Below are 12,310 nucleotides of genomic sequence, written 5' to 3'. Positions count from 1 at the left end.
TATACCCTTTGCCTATTGCTGCCAGGTTTTTCTTCATTGGGGCACTACTTCTTCTAGTCCCGGCCTCTTTAGCGTGGGGAATAAAATGCATTTCCTAAGACAAACTGCCCTCCCGCTGGTACCTGCCTGCTCCAGTGGGGACACCTGTGGACTGCAGAGTGGCTTCACCATCTACCGCTCCGCTCTCACCATCTCTCCTTCCCTCGAGGGAGAGTTGTCAGCATTGGCAATAAAATGTCTGTTTGCAAATTTGAATAGCACTCTCCTGGAATCAAACGACAGTAAAAATGCCTTGGATTGCTTTCCATGCTTTAGGACAGCAAGGCAGAATGGTACTAAGAGCACAGAGAAAGGAAAACTAGATAGATGTTTGCCTGATCAGACATGAGCTGTCAGCAAGCAATCACAAGTTAAATAGTAACGAGTCCCGAATTTGTAGTCACTGGTGTCGTCTTATTACTCAGGGCAGCGTTCCTAGAGCTGCTGTCCCCTGGGCCAGGCACCGTAAGATGGAGAAGCCTTGCTTGGCTGAGCAAACTTGTGGCAGAGACACCCTTAGCTCACCTGGGGTGGAAATGACAGGAGGGTGTCTGCAGGGAGATGATACCTGAGCTGAGTCCCGAGAGACTGACATGGACAAAACTCCAGTGTGAGGTTGTGGTGGTTGTGGTGAGAGGCTGGGAACCTGGGACTTGGTAGGGTGAGAATCCTCAAGTTTCTATAGATCAGGCTTTTTAAAGTTCTGGGGCACCATTAGGGAGCTAATCCAAAGCTTGCCTTCTCTACACAAAAAACGCATGGACGACTACAGTACACCAGGTACAATTCCTGTTACCAAAGAATTTGCGCACTAAACGTGTCTCAAGGGGGTAAGAAACTGAAGGAAGCCGGGTGATAATCTTGTGCCAGGATTCCAGTGATCGGTGTCAAACACCATTCAGTCAAGAGACAATGAGCCTTGCCCTGGCTGGTTGGCTCAGTGGTAGAGCATCGGCCTGGCGTGCAAAAGTCCCAGGTTTGATTCCCGGCCAGGGCACACAGGAGAAGCACCCATCTGCTTCTCCACCCCTCCCCCTCTCCTTCCTCTCTGTCTCTCTCTTCCCCTCCCGCAGCAAGGCTCCATTGGAGCAAAGATGTCCCGGGCGCTGGGGATGGCTCCTTGGCCTCTGCCCCAGGCGCTAGAGTGGCTCTGGTCACAATAGAGCAACGCCCCGGAGGGGCAGAGCATCGCCCCCTGGTGGGCGTGCCGGGTGGATCCCGGTCGGGCGCATGCGGGAGTCTGTCTGACTGTCCCCGTTTCCAGCTTCAGAAAAATGAAAAAAAAAAAAAAAAAAAAAAGAGAGACAATGAGCCTCAGCCGCCAAGCCTTCCACAAAGTACTACTTGCTCTCCTTTCTGTATGTTTCCCTCTGCATTTAAGGTTAGGAAAAGAGCGTTGACAAAAGTAAACGCCTTACTCGTAATTACACAGATAAGCATCAGGACCAAGGCACAAACATTGTACAGATGTAAGTCCAACGTTGGCTTCACTGACCCACGATAGCTTGCGAGCAGACTGCTTCTTGAAGACTCGAAGTAGCCGGTACTATTAGCGCCTGGGTGGATGCAGTCATGGAAGGCAGAAATCCCAGATAATTGTCAATGATTTTTATGCTTGCCATTATCTACAACCACAGACTCTTAAAAAAAAAAATTCCGCGGTGGATTACTTCTTTTAAAGAAACTTATGTGAATCAACCACTTCCAAAGTGGGAGATTGAAGTGAAGGTGAGAAGCTCACAGCAGATTTTGAAAAATCACTGACTTATAGACTGGCACAATGGGTGCCTTGAGGAATTGTGCCCTCCTGCTCCCCAGTCTCCTGTCACTTTTTCCGTTCCAATTTGAGGCCAACCATTCCTCATCAGGACTTTTCCCATTCTCACACGGGCCTGTTATGCCTCCCCAGTTTTGCCATGATTGACCCCGAACTCTGCCCTCCATTCCGCCACCCTCTACTGTCTGGGTGTCAATATCTGGGATGACCCTGACCATATCATTCATTCACAGGTGAATTCTGTTAAAACCATATGCACAGATTCAGCAATAGATAGCAATTTGGAAACAAGAACAAATGGATGACCAGTCATGCAGGCATATACAAAAATGCCGTTCGTGAAAACAAAACTTGTCACACCTCAGACCATCAACAACAACACTGAGTCCTCTTTTTTCCCCCTTCATAAATCATGCCCACTTAATTCCTCCTTTGATGAATTGGCATACTATGTGTATAGACAGGACGTGACCAATGTCACCTTCGTGTCTTGCCGTGGTTTTTGATTCTGCCCGTTAGTGACAGTCTCAACAACAGGAAAGGGCTTGTGCTCTGTAGACGAAGGGGAAACTTGCCGGCACCAGGTGGCTGTTTCAGTGGCTCCTGAGCACTCTTCAGACTCCCCCTCACCCCCGAAGTGAGAAGCGGGGAGGCAGACAGACAGACAGGCTCCCGCATGCGCCCGACTGGGATCCACCCAGCGTGCCCACCAGGGGGCGATGCTCTACCCATCTGGGCCCTTGCTCCATTGCAACTGGAGCCATTCCAGCACCTGAGTGGAAGCCATGTGCTTTGCTGGTGTGCCCTGGTCGGAAATCAAACCCGGGACTTCCCCACGCCAGGCCGATGCTCAACCACTGAGCCAACCGGCCAGGGCACACTCTTCAGTCGTCATCACCTTGTCCCCAGGGTTGTACCACAGTACGTTATCTTTCTTCTCTCCTTTCTCATTCCTTTTTTCTCCCTCTTCATTTCTTTACCTTGTTTTTTCTTCTTCCCAGCCTGTTCTCTAATGTTACTGAGAGCACCAAGGTTATTGCAGAACCCTCCTGATGGGCCAGGACTGTCATGAATGGTTCAATTAATGATACACCAATTACTAAGAGCTTATATACCCAAACAATGCTGTGAGCTTCCCCGAGGGCCAGCTCTGAGCTTCTAAATGAGAAGAAGGCTGATGTCCTCAAAGATAGGAAAAGGATTCTTGGTGACCAATACATTAAAGACATAATGCAAAGTGAGCGAAGCCACTAAATCCTAACCCCAAAGAAGGAAAGACCGGATTTGCATTGGTGTGGGAGATATCAATCCCAGAGCACAGTGGACATTAAGTTGGGCTTAAGTCAGAAAAATCCAAACAAACCCACCTTCCTAACCACAGAATCATCCTCTGCCTTCTTCAGCGTAGACCAAATTTCTTGGATTATTTTACTCAGATTTTATTATGTCTTCAGAAAAACAGACAAGCTATAAAAAGTCCCTGGAGTATTTGGAGGCAAACAAATTAGTGGGGATTTTCAGTATTATGTTGCTGTGACCATGAATCTCCATTACAAACTCAAATGTTCCAGAAGTGTCTTGTTTTCTTCCCTTTTAAATTGCCCTTGTTTCTGAGCCACCAACTTTCTCCTATCTGCGGTGCTTTCTTTCCTTCCAAAATAATTCACAAGCATCAGTCACACAGATGAACCTTCCCCACACTTCCGTGTACACTGTTTAACCACTGAGCTGTCTGTTCTCTGAGTCCCCATAGACTACATGGATCGTCCTGTCCCAGCTTGGTGTGAGAAGCTTGTTTAGGTGTCAAGAGAACAGGTTGCCCTGGTCCCACACAATTCCCTGTACTGGCAGCATCTCAGACTGCTATCTGGAAGCAAAGCTGCAGGTTGAAGTTGTAGCGTGAGCCACCTGCATCCTGTAGGGGACATTTTGCAATATTTATTTTATTGCGTATCTATCCATCTAGCTTTAATCAAAATATTTTTTTAAACCACTAGATTTTAGAGACAGAGAAGCATCACTCATTGTCCCACTTAGTTGTTCCATTTCATTGGGTGCTCATCGATTGCTCTTGAACATGCCCTGATGGGACTGAACCCATGACCTCATTTTGCCGGGTTGACGCGTCAGCCAGTGAGACACCCGGTCAGGTGTAATTAGTGCATTTTTCAATGCACTTCAAAGTAAGCTTCAAATACCAGTATACTTTTGTATTCTGAAGTTGGAAACGGGGAGGCAGGCAGACAGACTCCCGCATGCGCCCGACCGGGATCCACCCGCACGCCCACCAGGGGGCGATGCTCTGCCCACCAGGGGGCGATGCTCTGCCCATCTGGGGCATCGCTCTTGCAACCAGGGCCATTCTAGCGCCTGAGGCAGAGGCCACAGAGCCATCCTCAGCGCCCAGGCCAACTTTGCTCCAATGGAGCCTTGGCTGCAGGGAGGGGAAGAGAGAGACAGAGAGGAAGGAGAGGGGGAGGGGTGAAGAAGCAGATGGGCGCTTCTCCTGTGTGCCCTGGCCGGGAATCAAACCTGGGACTCCTGCACGCCAGGCTGATGCTCTACCACTGAGCCAACCGGCCAGGGCTACCAGTACACTTTTAACGTCATTTTTCTTTCTTTTTTTTTTTTTTTTACCACTACAGTTCTTATATTAAATGTTATAGCTAACATCTTGTTTTGCAAGTGAACTGAGAATGACCAGGAGTTAGCCTTGAATATGAAGAAAAACGTTTTCTGATAATTTGCTGATATATTTTGAAAAGTAGCTCTGATTTCAGGGTGGTTTTAGAAATCACTCAGGTATGAAATCATTTTACATTTAAAATGTGGTGCTGGTGGTGAAGTGTTCCTCACTGCCTCCGGTGACTTCACCTTGCTAAATTATATATTGTATGTCAAGGCAGAGAGAGAGAGAGAGAGAGAGAGAGAGAGAGATGTATCAAGAGTGTAGAACGTCCTTCCCTTACTGCACATATTTACATTCCTTGCACAATTAGCCATGGGATATTCTTGTTTTGCACTTTCTCCACACCCTAAATTGAGCCAGCTAGAATTATCTTCTAGAAACCACTTTAGGCAACCTTTTGTTTTAAAAGAAAAGTGCCCACAGAAACAAATTTGCATTTCTCAGTGGTTAGAATGCAATGTTCTCAACTTAATTGTTCTGCAAAAAAGCAAATTCTTTCTTTATTATATTGAGGATATAGAAAAGACTGTAATTCAGTAAATTCATTACAGGTTGTTCTTTTTTTTATTTTTCTTCTTTTCCAAGTGAGACGAGAGGAGATAGACTTCCACATGTGCCCTGACAGGGATCCACCTATCAACCCCTGTCTGGGGCCAGTGCTCTGCCCATCTGGGGCCATGCTTGCAATTGAGCTGTTTTTAGCACCATGAGCAATGTGCTCTCAAACCAATAGGGGAAAGAATTGAGCCATGGCTCAGGGAGGGGAAGAGAGGGAGAGAGATAGAGAGAGGAGGGGAAGGGGTAGAGAAGCAGATGGTGGCTTCTCCTTGTTCCCTGACCAGAAATCGAACCCAGTACATCCACACACTGGATTGACACTCTACCACAGAGCCAACTGTCCAGGGCTCATTACAGGTTTGTAAGGTTAAAAATGACTATATTCAGCCTGACTAGGTGGTGGTGCAGTGTATAGAGCATCGGACTGGGACACAGAGGACTGAGGTTTGAAACCCACGGGTCACTGGCTTGGGCATGGGATCATAGACATGACCCCAAGGTCACTGGCTTGAGCCCAAAGGTTGCTGGCTTGAAGCCCAAGGTGCTGGCTTAAGCCCAAGGTCACTGGCTTGAAGCCCAAGGTCACTGGCTTGAAGCCCAAGGTCACTGGCTTAAGCCCAAAGGTTACTGGCTTGAAGCCCAAGGTTGCTGTCTTGAGCCTAAGGTCACTGGCTTGAGCAAGGGTTCACTCAGTCTGCTGTAGCCCCCAGGTCAAGGTACATATGAGAAAGCAATCAACAACTAAGATCCCACAATGAAGAATTGATGCTTCTCATCTCTCTCCTTTCCTGTCTGTCCCTCTCTCTGTCTCCATCACCAAAAATAAAACAAAAATAAAAACACACACAAAAGACAAACAAACAAAAAAACCCACTTCTGTATTCAGACTGAGAACAGGCAGTGCATTTCAGGCATTCCTGCTGCATGTGTCTGGCAGAGATGAACATTGAGTTGTGTGCCTTAAATGTGCCAGGCGAATTTCAGTATTAGAAAACATTCTGTTGAATTCTTAAATGAGATCTTAAGAACTTTTTCAATTTTAAATTTATTTTAAAAAATCGTTTTTCTTTAAGTGAGATGCACCCATAAACTACAACAGAAGCAATTTCTTTAGAGTCTGGCTTAAATTGAGAAATGCAGAAAGCTGTTTAGAGTCATTTCTGTTCATAGTTATTAGTTTTAAGAAAGGGGGAAAGCTCAGTATTTGAAAGTATGTTGACTGGCAAGTCAGTGATGAATTGTGGCTGTGTTGTGGGAGATCGTGGTTACTTTCCCTTCTGCTCTTCATTTTGAGGTTAATTTGTATGGTGGAATAAACAAAACTAGCATTGGAATTCAAAGAGAGGGTTTTAAACCCAGCTCTGCCTCTAATTAGCTGGGAGACCCCAGCCTTGTTCCATAGTATCTGTGCCTCACTTTTCTCCTCTGTAACATGGAGACCTAGTGGCTGCCTCAGAGTGTGATTAAAAAGAGTATAGAAATAAATATTTTATTTTATTTATTTATTTTAGTGAGAGAAAGGGAGGCAGAGAGACAGACTCCCATATGTGCCCAGACTGGGATCCATCCAGCAAGCCCGCTAGGGGTGATGCTCTGCCCATTTGTGGCTGTTGCTCCATTGCTCAACAATGGAGCCATTTTTTAGTGCCTGAGGCAAGAGGCCACAGAGCAATCCTCAGCACTGGAGGCCAACTCTCTCAAACAAATTGAGCCATGGCTGTGGGAGTAGAGAGAGAGAGAGCAAGAAAGAGAGAGAGAGAGAGAGAGAGAGAAGGAGGAGGAGGGGTTAGGGTGGAGAAGCAGATGGTTGCTTCTCCTGTGTGCCCTGACTAGGGGTTGAACCTGAGACATCCACACGTGGAGCTGATGCTCTACCGCTGAGCCAACCAGCCGGGGCCAGAAAAGAATGTTTTATAAAAGATTCAAGTCCTGACAAGATAACTCAGTTAGTTGGAACATGGTCTTGAAGCGCAGAGGGTTTGGGTTGGATTCCAGGTCAGGTCACATACAGAAACAGATCGATGTTCCTGTCTCTCTCTCTCTCTCTCTTTCTCTCTCTCCCTCTTTCCCTGCTTCTCTCTACAATCAATAAAATAAACATTTTAAAAAGTCAAAGTGATAGTCAAAAATAAGCGATTTTTGTTTCTAAAGCCATAGGGATTTAGTCCCTTACCTTAAGGGGCCTAAATGAAGCCTGTAAGTAAGCTTGCATATTTTCCCTGATCGTCCTAATTCACACAGTGTCCTTTAGTGAACATACATGGTCATGGGTGCTGCACTCAGAATGTGATTTGCTTTACTTCACTGGGCAAAGCTAATATCCACTCAACATGCCATTTGCACAGAAGCCTGATATGAATAATTGTGCTAGAGTCAAATACCGAGGAATACATAGTTCTTCTAACTTGCCTCTAGACTTGTTAATAGCTTGCATGTGGGGGAAGGAGGGAACAGCAAGAATGACAGATTTCTGGCCCAATGACTTGGTGGATGGAATTCAGTAAGAATGGTTATTTGGTAAGAATGAAATTGTAGAAAGAAAAGCTTTGGAAGCTTTTTCACAGATTTAAATTTTAGCTCAAATATAAAACTTGCTCATAAGACATACAAAAGAAGATACTAGATAGGAATTTGAATGTGTGGTTCTGAAGGTTAGCCATGGGCATGGGCTGGAGGGTCATAGCAGCGGCTGAACACTTGGTGGTTGAAGGATGCGGGAAGCACAGGATCACCTCCAGAGGGAAGGCTGGCCATGACGAAAGGCTCAAGGCGAGTCCTAAGGAATTCCAGCCTTTCAAGACCAGGAGAAAGTGGAGGATGTGGGAACGGAGAACCAGGAGGGATGAGCTCACCACAAGCAAGATAAGAAGGTTTTTAGGGAGAGAAAGGTCAAGAGTATAATGTTATTTAGAGATAAAAGAAGAGGGATAGAAAAGTGTCCCCTGAATTCAGCAATGAGGGCCTATGGGTGGCCTGAATAAGAACAATTTTGCTGATTGGTAGGGTGGAGGCAGAGTTGAGTGGGTTGAAAAGTGAATGAGGAGAAAGAATAAGTCATTCCTACAAGACTGAAAAGAAACAAAGGTAAATGAATCTAACTGTATATCAAATTGGTAACACAGCCATATATATATATGTGTGTGTGACAGAGAGAGAGAGAGACAGGGACAGACAGGAAGGGAGAGAGATGAGAAGCATTAATTCTTCATTGTGGCACCTTAGTTGTTCATTGATTGGTTTTCTCATATGTGCCTTGACCAGGGGGCTACAGCAGACCGAGTGACCCCTTGCTCGAGCCAGCGACCTTGGGCTCAAGCTGGTGAGCCTTGTTCAAATCAGGTGAGCCTGCACTCAAGCTGGCGACCTTGGGTCTTGAACCTGGGTTCTCCGTGTCCCAGTTTGATGCTCTATCCACTGTGCCACTGCCTGGTCAGACAAAAATAATTTTTTAAGTGACTTGAAACATAGAACTTGATTGTAATTATTTACCAGATCTATCCTAAAGGCAAAAAAGAACAGCAAAGAGACCCTGGCCGGTTGGCTCAGTGGTAGAGCATCGGCCTGGCGTGCAGAAGTCCCAGGTTCGATTCCCGGCCAGGGCACACAGGAGAGGCGCCCATCTGCTTCTCCACCCCTCCCCCTCTCCTTCCTCTCTGTCTCTCTCTTCCCCTCCCGCAGCTAAGGCTCCATTGGAGCAAAGATGGCCCGGGCGCTGGGGATGGCTCCTTGGCCTCTGCCCCAGGCGCTAGAGTGGCTCTGGTCGCAACAGAGTGATGCCCCGGAGGGGCAGAGCATCGCCCCCTGGTGGGCAGAGCGTCCCCCCCTGGTGGGCGTGCCAGGTGGATCCCGGTCGGGCACATGCGGGAGTCTGTGTGACTGTCTCTCCCCGTTTCCAGCTTCAGAAAAACACAAAAAAAAAAAAAAAAAAAAAAAAAAAAAGAACAGCAAAGAAAACTTGAATTTTGCTATTTTAATACCTTTATGTGTATATTTAGTACAAAGCAAATAACTAATGATGTTGATGTTATTCGGAACTAAAGTTTCCAGTGAAAAGAAGAGATATATGCCTCATATTAAAAAGTAGAGCCTGACCTGTGGTGGCGCAGTGGATAAAGCGTTGACCTGGAAATGCTGAGGTTGCCGGTTTGAAACCCTGGGCTTGCCTGGTCAAGGCACATATGGGAGTTGATGCTTCCAGCTCCTCCCCACCTTCTCTTCTCTGTCTCTCTCTCCTCTCTTTCTCCCTCTCTGTCTCTCTCTCTCTCCCTTTCTCTCTCCTCTCTAAAATGAATAAATAAAATTAAAAAAAAAATTAAAAAAAAAAAAAAAGTAGAAGCCTGGAATCTTTCATTTGAATTACAAATATTAATATGAACTCATGATTTATTTTCTCTTTCTAAAGAACATATAATATTTCTTAGATGTGTCTGCTGAGCCTGGAAGCCTAAAATTAATAACCATTCAGGAGTAATGGTGTCCCACTGTTTGGATTATAGCCTTGGGAAAATAGTTGATTCAACCTTGCCATTCTAGAAAACAAGGAAGAAATCCAAGATGACTGAGTCATGTCAAAAATGGCATAGCCGAAGTGAAAAGACTCCCATTGTTCCATGGCTGGTTGGTTCAGTGGTAGAGTATCATTCTGGCATGTGGATGTCCCAGGTTCGATTCTGGTCAAGGTAAACAGGGGAAGTGATCATCTACTTCTCCACCCTTTCTCCTCCCCCTTCTCTCTCTCCCTCTCTCAATTCCTCTCCCACAGCCATAGCTCAATTGACTCATTCAATTGCAGTGGCCCTAGTTGCTGAGCATGGCCCCGTGGAGCCTCTGTCTCAGGCACTAAAAATAGCTTGGTTGTGAGCATGGCCCCAGATGGGAGTTGCGAGGTGGATCCCAGTGGGAGTGCATGTGGCAGTCTGTCTCTGTATCTCCCCTTCTCTCACTTGGAAAAGGAAGGGGAAAAAAATAAAAGACTCCCATTGGACTAAGCATGTGTGGGAGCAGGGAAATGTGGAAAACCTCTGTGCCTCCCACTAAATATTGCTGTACACCTAAAACTCTTCTAAAAAATAAAGTATGTATGTATCTTAAAAAAAAAAATTTTAGACTCCCTCTGGCAAAAGGTAAGACAATTTGAGTATGAAAAGAATAATGACAATACAAGAAAACTATCAAAGCTATACAATTCTTTGAGATTGAAGAACAACAACAATAAAATAGGTTTTCATGGAAGGCTGGTTGGGAACGAAACTCATTATTCTGAAAATTAGTGAAGGGGAAAGGTCAAGCACTTAACCAGCTTTTCTTGAACAAACTATTTCAGGGCGATCAAGTAACTATTATAGTTGAGGGAAAAGTCCTATAAAAAGTAGAGTTTCAGGTAAAACACTCTTAATGAACTACAAGAATTAAGCAATGATCATCCATGGCTGCTATGTCACCAAGGGAGAAAATGATGGGTAACTTTATATCAGAGAAATCTCTCTTATCATCAATAAAAGTGGAACATTACATGCCTCCTGTGATACAGCCAGGAGTATTCAGCCCTGCCCCGCCCCCTGCTCCCCTGCCCCCCCCCCCCCCCCACCAGACACATCTGAATAATCCTGTCTCTAGTTCAAACTAACTGGAGAAATTAGGGGAGATAGAGGGACAAATTAAACGACATCAAGAAACAGCAATCTGCCAGACCCAGAGTTTCAATCCTTTTACAGCACGAGTGGCCTTGTTTCTTCGATAGCATTTTAAAGAGAGGAGGCCTGTTTTAGAGCTTTGAAAACTTACACAGTATAACCAGGTACAAACTTTCCATAATAAAAAAATTAATAATTAAGTGAATGACGGGCAGGGAACTGAGGTCATGTGCGAGTTTGTTTTGTTTTTTGTTTTAAGACATTTTGCTGAGCAGAGAATAGGGGGTGTTGCTGAGGAGGAATATGGCATCAGAATAAATTTTTTTTTAGTGTTTAGTTATTAATTTTAGAGAGAGAGGAAGAGGGAGAGAGAAAAACATGGATTTGTTGTTCCATTTATTTATGCATTCCTTGTTTGATTCTTGGATGTGTCCTGACCGGGGACCGAACTCGTAATCTGGTATACTGTATACGGACAATGCTCTAACCATCTGAGCTCCACAGCCAGGGTCAAGAAGAACATTTTCATGGTGGAACAGAGTGAGCACTTTGGAGCACTAATAGGAGTAACCGAAAAGTGAGCATAGAAAGGGAAGGCCACTGGAATGAGGTCCTCGAGGGAAACGAGGCAGGCGTCCTGCTTACAGGACGGTGTCCCACACACACACCGCCCGCCACCTCAGTGTGGAAGGAGCAGTCCTTGGGTTAGATGTACTCAGATCATATACTACCTTATTAAAAACTAAAAAAAATTTAAAAATTAAAAAAAAAACTCTTGGATATTAAACTAATGGCACAGGCACGGAAAGGGAACTGGGGGAGCTTAGCCTTTCGGAAAGAGAAAGGTATATTGGCAATGTAGTTCTCTTAACCTCAGGGAGAGCCCACACGTTTAGTCAGATTTTCAATGTTGTTATGACTTTTTTTTTTACAGAGACAGAGAGAGTTAGAGAGAGGGATAGTTAGGGACAGATGGGAATGGAGAGAGATGAGAAGCATCAATCATCACTTTTTCGTTGTGACACCTGAGTTGTTCATTGATTGCTTTCTCATATGTGTCTTGACCGTGGGGATACAGCAGATCGAGTAACCCCTTGCTCAGCCAGTGACCTTGGGTCCAAGCTGGTGAACTTTTGCTCAAACCAGATGAGCCCGCGCTTAAGCTGGCGGACTCGGGGTCTCGAACCTGGGTCTTCCGCATCCCAGTCCGATGCTCTATACACTGCACCACCACCTAGTCAGGCTTGTTATGACTTTTTAAATTTTGATGGATGTGGCATGTTTGTGAGATTCTTTTGTTTATAGCTCTTTACACTATTTCAAACTATTTTGGCTCATGAATAGTGACCATTCAATGCTTGTTCTACATGTCTTATAAAAACGTGAACCTTCAAAGCAATTAGTATGCTCTTTAGCCCATACCAGTCGTTATAATCAATGTTAAAATGTTGTTTCATATGCAAATGAATAGAGTGGCTGCCTCATTCTCCTCAGTCATTCAAGGGTTGTAAATATTGTACTATCTTTTTTCCATTTGGCCTGTAATCAGAAAAGTAGCTCTGCTGCAAGTAGTGATTATCTTACAGTGTGTTTCAAGATCCTATTATTAACCAC

This window comes from Saccopteryx leptura, chromosome 4, assembly GCF_036850995.1.
Source record: "Saccopteryx leptura isolate mSacLep1 chromosome 4, mSacLep1_pri_phased_curated, whole genome shotgun sequence".
Taxonomy (NCBI): Eukaryota; Metazoa; Chordata; class Mammalia; order Chiroptera; family Emballonuridae; genus Saccopteryx; species Saccopteryx leptura.
Note: the sequence above shows the minus strand (reverse complement) of the source record.